The sequence below is a fragment of the Aedes albopictus genome, chromosome 2 (assembly GCF_035046485.1).
Source record: "Aedes albopictus strain Foshan chromosome 2, AalbF5, whole genome shotgun sequence".
Lineage (NCBI taxonomy): Eukaryota > Metazoa > Arthropoda > Insecta > Diptera > Culicidae > Aedes > Aedes albopictus.
This window is the reverse complement of record NC_085137.1, coordinates 426,613,959-426,624,088: the sequence shown is the minus strand read 5'-3', so window position 1 is coordinate 426,624,088 and position 10,130 is coordinate 426,613,959. Positions and strand designations below refer to the sequence as shown.

General features: G+C 30.9%; 1 long non-coding RNA gene across 1 annotated transcript; it reads right to left on the bottom strand.

Annotated features, from left to right (window-relative positions):
- Window positions 1-2,434: 2,434 nt before the first annotated feature.
- Window positions 2,435-5,840, bottom strand: LOC109432560 (uncharacterized). The gene is made up of 5 exons (XR_009997989.1): window positions 5,817-5,840; window positions 5,098-5,745; window positions 4,647-5,034; window positions 4,429-4,588; window positions 2,435-3,957 (listed from the first exon to the last, which is right to left on the bottom strand). It is a non-coding gene; the product is annotated as an uncharacterized LOC109432560 (long non-coding RNA).
- Between the last annotated feature and the right edge of the window lie 4,290 nt (window positions 5,841-10,130).

Here is a 10,130-nt window from a genome sequence, read left to right as displayed (position 1 = left end):
TTATGGAATTCAGTAGCTTCCCGGAAAATATTTAAATAATTCCTGAAAATCCCTAAGGATTCTCAGAAATTCCCAGTCATCTGGAATGTATTCTACGAATTTTAGAAAATATTCTCAATGATTTATGGAATTTAGTAGCTTCCCGGAAAATATTTAAATAATTCATGAAAATTCCTGAGGATTCTCAGAAATTCCCAGTTATCTGGAATGTATTCTACGAATTTCAGAAAATATTCTCAATCATTTATGGAATTTAGTAGCTTCCCGGAAAATATTTGAATAATTCCTGAAAATCCCTAAGGATTCTCAGAAATTCCCAGTCATCTGGAATGTATTCTACTAATTTTAGAAAATATTCTCAATGATTTATGGAATTTAGTAGCTTCCCGGAAAATATTTAAATAATTCATGAAAATTCCTAAGGATTCTCAGAAATTCCCAATCATCTGGAATGTATTCTACGAATTTTAGAAAATATTCTCAATGGTTTATGGAATTTAGTAGCTTCCCGGAAAATATTTAAATGACTCCTGAAAATTCCTAAGGATTCTCAGAAATTCCCAATTATCAGGAATGTATTCTACGAATTTTAGAAAATATTCCTAATCATTTATGGAATTTAGTAGCTTCCCGGAAAATATTTAAATAATTCCTGAAAATTCCTAAGGATTCTCAGAAATTCCCTGTCATCTGGAATGTATTCTACGAATTTCAGAAAATATTCTTAATCATTTATGGAATTCAGTAGCTTCCCGGAAAATATTTAAATAATTCCTGAAAATCTCTAAGGATTCTCAGAAATTCCCAATTATCAGGAATGTATTCTACGAATTTTAGAAAATATTCCTAATCATTTATGGAATTTAGTAGCTTCCCGGAAAATATTTAAATAATTCCTGACAATCCCTAAGGATTCTCAGAAATTCCCAATCATCTGGAATGTATTCTACGAATTTAGGAAAATATTCTTAATCATTTATGGAATTTAGTAGCTTCCCGGAAAATATTTAAATAATTCATGAAAATTCCTTAGGATTCTCAGAAACTCCCAGTTATCTGGAATGTATTCTACGAATTTCAGAAAATATTCTCAATCATTTATGGAATTTAGTAGCTTCCCGGAAAATATTTGAATAATTCCTGAAAATCCCTAAGGATTCTCAGAAATTCCCAGTCATCTGGAATGTATTCTACTAATTTTAGAAAATATTCTCAATGATTTATGGAATTTAGTAGCTTCCCGGAAAATATTTAAATAATTCATGAAAATTCCTAAGGATTCTCAGAAATTCCCAGTCATCTGGAATGTATTCTACGAATTTTAGAAAATATTCTCAATCATTTATGGAATTTAGTAGCTTCCCGGAAAATATTTAAATGACTCCTGAAAATTCCTAAGGATTCTCAGAAATTCCCAATCATCTGGAATGCATTCTACGTATTTTAGAACATATTCCTAATCATTTATGGAATTCAGTAGCTTCCCGGAAAATATTTAAATAATTCCAGAAAATCCCTAAGGATTCTCAGAAATTCCCAAATATCAGGAATGTATTCTACTAATTTTAGAAAATATTCCTAATCATTTATGGAATTTAGTAGCTTCCCGGAAAATATTTAAATAATTCCTGAAAATTCCTAAGGATTCTCAGAAATTCCCTGTCATCTGGAATGTATTCTACGAATTTCAGAAAATATTCTCAATCATTTATGGAATTCAGTAGCATCCCGGAAAATATTTAAATAATTCCTGAAAATCTCTAAGGATTCTCAGAAATTCCCTGTCATCTGGAATGTATTCTACGAATTTCAGAAAATATTCTCAACCATTTATGGAATTCAGTAGCTTCCCGGAAAATATTTGAATAATTCCTGAAAATCCCTAAGAATTCTCAGAAATTCCCAATCATCTGGAATGTATTCTACGAATTTTAGAAAATATTCTCAATGATTTATGGAATTTAGTAGCTTCCCGGAAAATATTTAAATGACTCCTGAAAATTCCTAAGGATTCTCAGAAATTCCCAATCATCTGGAATGCATTCTACGAATTTTAGAACATATTCCTAATCATTTATGGAATTCAGTAGCTTCCCGGAAAATATTTAAATAATTCCTGAAAATCCCTAAGGATTCTCAGAAATTCCCAATTATCAGGAATGTATTCTACGAATTTTAGAAAATATTCCTAATCATTTATGGAATTTAGTAGCTTCCCGGAAAATATTTAAATAATTCCTGAAAATTCCTAAGGATTCTCAGAAATTCCCTGTCATCTGGAATGTATTCTACGAATTTCAGAAAATATTCTTAATCATTTATGGAATTCAGTAGCTTCCCGGAAAATATTTAAATAATTCCTGAAAATCTCTAAGGATTCTCAGAAATTCCCAGTCATCTGGAATATATTCTACGAATTTCAGAAAATATTCTTAATCATTTATGGAATTCAGTAGCTTCCCGGAAAATATTTAAATAATTCATGAAAATTCCTAAGGATTCTCAGAAATTCCCAGTTATCTGGAATGTATTCTACGAATTTTAGAAAATATTCTTAATCATTTATGGAAGTCAATTGCATCCCGGAAAATATTTGAATAATTCCTGAAAATCCCTAAGGATTCTCAGAAATTCCCAGTCATCCGGAATGTATTCTACGAATTTCAGAAAATATTCTCAACCATTTATGGAATTCAGTAGCTTCCCGGAAAATATTTAAATAATTCCTGAAAATCCCTAAGAATTCTTAGAAATTCCCAATCATCTGGAATGTATTCTACGAATTTTAGAAAATATTCCTAATCATTTATGGAATTTAGTAGCTTCCCGGAAAATATTTAAATAATTCCTGAAAATTCCCAAGGATTCTCAGAAATTCTCAGTCATCTGGAATGTATTCTACGAATTTCAGAAAATATTCTCAACCATTTAATTAATTCAGTAGCTTCCCGGAAAATATTTAAATGATTCCTGAAAATTCATAAGGATTCTCAGAAATTCCCAGTCATCTGGGATTCTTAATTCTTAATCATTTATGGAAGTCAATTGCATCCTGGAAAATATTAGAATAATTCCTGAAAATCCCTATATACAAGGAGATTTAGGAGAATTATTTCATATATTTCGAGGAATCCCCAGATGGGATACCTGGATAGAAAAAAAAAAAACCCTTGAGAAATCACTAGAAAGAAACAATATCGAATTGTTAGTGCAATCCCCAGGTGCAATTTCTGTAGGAACCGCCAGATAGAATTTCTGGAAAAATGTCCAGATCGAATTACTGGATGAATTCCTAGATGTGATTCCTGGAAGAATCGCCAGATGGAATTCATTGAGCATACCCCATTAAGAGTTTCTGGAAGATGGAATTACTAAAGGAATACTCAGATAGAGTTATTTGAAGAATTATCACACGAAATTCCTGAAATAATTCAGATTGAATTCCAGGATGAATTCATGAAGGATTCTTTAGAATCTCCTGCAGGATTTTCAGAAAGATCTCTTTGAAAAATTTTCAAGATGTAATTTAGGAGGAATCCAGATATGTATTACATACCTGATGAAATATTGTGAAACTTGGAAAAGAAATCCAGAACATTTTAGATAAATCCGAAGAACAGTATAAGGAATCCCTAGACAGATCCTTAAACTTCAGTGGAAATTCTTATTTAAATTCCAAAATGAATCCAAGAATTTCCACAAGAAACTCCATTTGAGATTCCTAGAAGTATGTGGAGGAAAATTCTGAATCAATCCTCAAGAGGAGCTCCTTGTAGACAAAAAATAATTAGCTGGAATAGCAACTTCACATAAACTCGTAGCATCCAACAAATGAATGTTACACTGCAGGCAGGATTCAGTTGGTATCAGCACGCTGTCCGGTGATTTATTCTTTGCATTACAACAGCATCTCTTGAATCGTCCAATTCCTGTTCCTGCGAACCGACGTCAAACCACCTGGAAAAACAAATCCACAATACAAAAGTTAAAAACAACAATGAAACTCGAGTTGTCAAATGTATAGGTACCGTGAGGTGCCCTAATTTCGCGCGGGTCCAAGTTTAGCTCACTAATGGTATTTAGAGATCATAGAACTAGTTGTAGAATTGTCCAAATTTCACTTTATATAGTATAGCTGAAGTGAAATTTGGACAATTAAACAATTAAATAGTTTTATGATTATGATCTCCAAATGTTATCAGTGAGCGAAATTTGGACCCTCGCGAAATTAGGGCACCCCACGGTATTTGCAAAAGAAGTTTCAACCTCCTAAAGAAAGTTTAAGCAGCTTCTTAGACAGTTTCGAACAACTTCCAAAGGGCAGCTTGGAGATATTCAAAACTTCACAAAGGAAAAATTGAACATCTGATGAAGTGAAACGTGGGAGTCCGAGTTAAATCAAGAAAAAGGTATAATTTAAAAAATTACCATCTTGGTCAAATTTCGATTGTCCTCGGTCACCGCCTCCTTGTGGTCCGAACCGCGCTTCCTGTTGGGTGACTCGTGCTCCAGATTACGCGCTTGCAGTTTCGTCCACAATTCGCGAATTTGCTTCACATAGGTACTTGGTACTGCGTAGGTTCTTCTACTGCAAAGAGAAAATAAATTTAAAAAAAATATTCAAACTGAATTCAAGGTTCACTTACCGAACATCTCGTTCTTGTTCTGCAGCTGTTGCACCATTAAGGGGCGCTCAGTTTTCAGCTGCACCTTGAGCTCCTTCAGCTACTTGGTTCACTCGTCGTTTGATGTATGGGAGGAGAAAGTTTCGGCGGTTTTCGGCCCAACCGGAGCGGACTCCTATCCACCATGTCCCCACCGTTGATCGAGGATGTGAGACGCGAGGGTAAGCTCTGGTGGGTGGATTCTCGTTGCACCGAGAGCTGCTGGGACGGTGGCGAGTCCGGAGGCAGCACGATCTGCGGCGTAGCGCCCTCAGTGGCTCGCCGGTTTATCATTCGGTCGATTCCCTTCCGAGGGTAGGCGCCCTCTGCTGGAGAATTTTTTCCGCAGTTTGCATTTGGAGTGGAAGACCTGCAAGGAGAAATAAGTAATGTTTGATTTCTTTTATACAAATTAAGTTTCAAGGACACTTACAGAACTTCTCGTTCTTATCCTGAGTTGCCCCTCTGGTAAGTCCCTTCTCATAGCAATTGGCTTCTTGCTGCGCCTTGAGCTCCTTCATCACTTCGATTGATCGTTTCCGAGGTGGGAGGGGAAATTTTCGGCGATGTTGGCCCAACCGAACGGGACTTCCATCCACCATGTCCCTGTGTCCGCCGCTGATCGAGGATATGAGCCGCGAGGGTACTCAGGCGGGTGCCCGCCTTACACCGAGGGCTGCTGGAAGGCTAGCGTGTCCGGAGACAGCATGGTCTGCGACATAATATCCTTAAAGGGCCGCCGGATCATTATCTGGTCGATTTCTTTCCGGAGGTAAGCGCCCTCTAGCATCGATTTGCGAGAATCCCTGACAGCATATTGCTGCCGTTTGTCGAATCCGTCGCAGATCTGCTGGAAGAACCGCTCCGGACGCATCTAAAGAACAGCAACAGCGAGAGAATTGATCCGAGGATTTTGCCCGTCTCGGTCAGATACAGCTCGTAGTACGGGAAGTGCACCCTTGAGTGCACCTTGAGGAAGTTGTATGGGTGTCCGTTTCTGGAAGGGACACGTCTGCTGCATGCAGAAGCGAAACTGTTGGTGTAATTTCTGCTCGCCCGGTATTAAGTAGGAATCTTTCACCTGCCAAGAGAGAAAAACCAATAATAATTATAAAGAACACTTAAACAAGGCAAATAATTAATTATTAGCACCTAAACTGCCTCAACTCACCCGGGGACCAGCGGAGCCAGCGGAGCGGAGTCCGTCCATGTTGTTTTTTTTTTCATTGCACCGTGGTGACTGCAGCAGAGAGAGGTTCGGCGCGTTTTGACATTTTGTTGCCTTTGTTCGAATGTATTCGAATTTGGAGTAAGTGAGAGGTGAGATGAACTTCAACATTCGGTCTCCTTCTCTCACACACCGCAAAGGCAAATGTCAAAATGATCGAAGCTTGACGGTTTGATTTTTCGTCGATATATTCGGCACTGGGGTGGAACGTGACTTGGCGAGCATCGGGCGCGACCGAGGATGGAGAGCGGCAGCCACGAACCGTGTATTATGGAGAAATATTGTTGATTCAGTTTTATCTTGAATTTGATGTAATACTAAATAAATGAATGAATGAATGAATGCACCCCTTGGTGTAAAATGTCGTTGATAAATGAAAAAAAAAACAAGGATCCAACCATGACTGTAACCTGATTTAATATGGAGGTGAACTGAATGAAATAATATGTAGGATTTCTACAGGAGTTCCTTCTAGGTTTCCTCAAGTAGCTTCCGAGATTATGCTTGGGGTTCCTTCAGAAGCTCCCTTTAGGATTGTTTCAGAAGTTCCAGGAATCTTCTTAGATTGCTAAAGGAGTTCCTTCCGGGATTCTTCTGGAGCACTTCCAGGAGCTCTTTACGGGATTCATTCAGAGATTCCTTTTACGATCTCTCTCAGGTCCCAGTACGGAGGGTTAGCCTAACATTAGCCTAATGTGAGACTAACTAGCCAGCATGTTAGGCTAACTTTTTGTCTCACTTTTGGCTAATGTTAGTCTAAAATTAGACAGATATGACACACTTTTGTTAGACATGTTGCAAATTCGAAACATGTTGTTAGTCTAACATTAGACTAACGTTAGACATGTTTTACTATGGGCTGTTAGACATATGTTAGGCATAGATTTTATGCTGCTTGTTTTCATTCCAGCTGTCATTCGAGCAAGAAGTGTGATTGTAGTAGTGAACTTTTGTTGACGTTCACTACTACAACCGTACTCTTGCCTCGAATGAAAGCTGGACGAAACATGTTTGATAAAAAAACTCGGAGCCCGTTTAAATTTAAATTTTAATTTTTATTTTAATTTTAATTTTAATTTTAATTTTAATTTTAATTTTAATTTTAATTTTAATTTTAATTTTAATTTTAATTTTAATTTTAATTTTAATTTTAATTTTAATTTTAATTTTAATTTTAATTTTAATTTTAATTTTAATTTTAATTTTAATTTTAATTTTAATTTTAATTTTAATTTTAATTTTAATTTTAATTTTAATTTTAATTTTAATTTTAATTTTAATTTTAATTTTAATTTTAATTTTAATTTTAATTTTAATTTTAATTTTAATTTTAATTTTAATTTTAATTGTAATTTTAATTTTAATTTAATTTTAATTTTAATTTTAATTTTAATTTTAATTTTAATTTTAATTTTAATTTTAATTTTAATTTTAATTTTAATTTTAATTTTAATTTTAATTTTAATTTTAATTTTAATTTTAATTTTAATTTTAATTTTAATTTTAATTTTAATTTTAATTTTAATTTTAATTTTAATTTTAATTTTAATTTTAATTTTAATTTTAATTTTAATTTTAATTTTAATTTTAATTTTAATTTTAATTTTAATTTTAATTTTAATTTTAATTTTAATTTTAATTTTAATTTTAATTTTAATTTTAATTTTAATTTTAATTTTAATTTTAATTTTAATTTTAATTTTAATTTTAATTTTAATTTTAATTTTAATTTTAATTTTAATTTTAATTTTAATTTTAATTTTAATTTTAATTTTAATTTTAATTTTAATTTTAATTTTAATTTTAATTTTAATTTTAATTTTAATTTTAATTTTAATTTTAATTTTAATTTTAATTTTAATTTTAATTTTAATTTTAATTTTAATTTTAATTTTAATTTTAATTTTAATTTTAATTTTAATTTTAATTTTAATTTTAATTTTAATTTTAATTTTAATTTTAATTTTAATTTTAATTTTAATTTTAATTTTAATTTTAATTTTAATTTTAATTTTAATTTTAATTTTAATTTTAATTTTAATTTTAATTTTAATTTTAATTTTAATTTTAATTTTAATTTTAATTTTAATTTTAATGTTAATTAAAATTAAATTAAAATTAAATTAAAATTAAATTAAAATTAAATTAAAATTAAATTAAAATTAAATTAAAATTAAATTAAAATTAAATTAAAATTAAATTAAAATTAAATTAAAATTAAATTAAAATTAAATTAAAATTAAATTAAAATTAAATTAAAATTAAATTAAAATTAAATTAAAATTAAATTAAAATTAAATTAAAATTAAATTAAAATTAAATTAAAATTAAATTAAAATTAAATTAAAATTAAATTAAAATTAAATTAAAATTAAATTAAAATTAAATTAAAATTAAATTAAAATTAAATTAAAATTAAATTAAAATTAAATTAAAATTAAATTAAAATTAAATTAAAATTAAATTAAAATTAAATTAAAATTAAATTAAAATTAAATTAAAATTAAATTAAAATTAAATTAAAATTAAATTAAAATTAAATTAAAATTAAATTAAAATTAAATTAAAATTAAATTAAAATTAAATTAAAATTAAATTAAAATTAAATTAAAATTAAATTAAAATTAAATTAAAATTAAATTAAAATTAAATTAAAATTAAATTAAAATTAAATTAAAATTAAATTAAAATTAAATTAAAATTAAATTAAAATTAAATTAAAATTAAATTAAAATTAAATTAAAATTAAATTAAAATTAAATTAAAATTAAATTAAAATTAAATTAAAATTAAATTAAAATTAAATTAAAATTAAATTAAAATTAAATTAGAATTAAATTAAAATTAAATTTAATTGAAATTAAATTAAAATTAAATTAAAATTGATTGAAATTGATTGATTGATTTGTCTCTTTGTAAGAGACTTTCAGCCCTTGGCTTTGAAATTGAATTAAAATTAAAGTGACTCACCGACACGATGAGGCCAAACTTAACGGAATCGGACACTGTTTTGGTGATGACTGGTTCCGGCGACAATACGACGAGAACGAACAAGACTTATTGGCCAGCAGCAGCGACGAGGCACTAACGGGTTGGACGACGGAACGACTGGAATGGGGTTCCTCAACGAGTTCTTTATGGGATTCTTAAAGGGCTTCCTTACAGGATTTCGAATTCTATGATTTTTTCAAAAGGTCTTTCTGGGATTTCTCCAGATGTTTCTTTCAGGATTCCTCCAGGAGCTTTTCACGGGTTCCTCCCGGAGTTCCTTCTATGATTGCTCCCGGATTGTTTTTATAAGATTAATCAATCAGTTCCTTCTGGGATTCCTACTTTTGAGGTTTCCTTCTTCTGAGATTCCTCGAGGAGCTCTTTTTGGTGAACCTCCAGAAGTTTCTTCTAGTACTCCTTCAAGAGTTTCTTCGCGGGTTTCCCACGGAAGTCTGTTTGAAATTTCTCAAGATTTTTTTTCTGAGATTAACCAGAGCTCCTTCTAGGATACATGCAGGAGTTCATTCAGGAATGTTACTAATGGAAACCCTGCAAGAGTTTATTACAGAGTAGCTTTCAGTGTTATATTTTGAATTCTTTGTGGGAAAACTTCAGGAATTCCTAGATGAATTCTTGCACGAGTTCCTTATAAAATTCTTTCTTGAGGAATTCCTCCAACACTTTTTTTATAGAATTCTTCCAAAAGTTCCCCCCGGATTTCCACCAAAAGTCTTGTGAGTACATTTCTACAGGAATTCTTTCAGGAAATCCGAGTAAAACCTACTAAAACATTATTTAAAAATCTTTTACATCCAAGAAATTTACATTACGAATACATTTCAGATGAACAAGGGGAATATCAGAAGAAACGCCTCAAATAATCCTCTTAAGGTATTTCAGGGGAAACTCCGGCAAGAACCCAAGAGGAAACTTCTGCTTCTGAACAAACTTCTGGAGAACTCCCAGAATAAATTCCTGAAGGAATCCCGACATGTTAGAAAGATTTTCCGAATGAATCCCAGATGAAACTTCTTTAAGAATCTCATGAGACACTCCTGGAAGAATCCCAGAAGGAATTCTGGATGAACACCAGGAAGAATGTCAGTCTGAAAAATCCCAGAACTCCAGGAAAAAAAACTTGGGAATCTCAGAAGGAATTCCTGGATGAACCTTGAAAGTAGTTCTTGGGGAAATTCCGAAAAGAGCCCCTGTAGGAATCCCAGACAAAACCTTTGTAAGGATTTCAG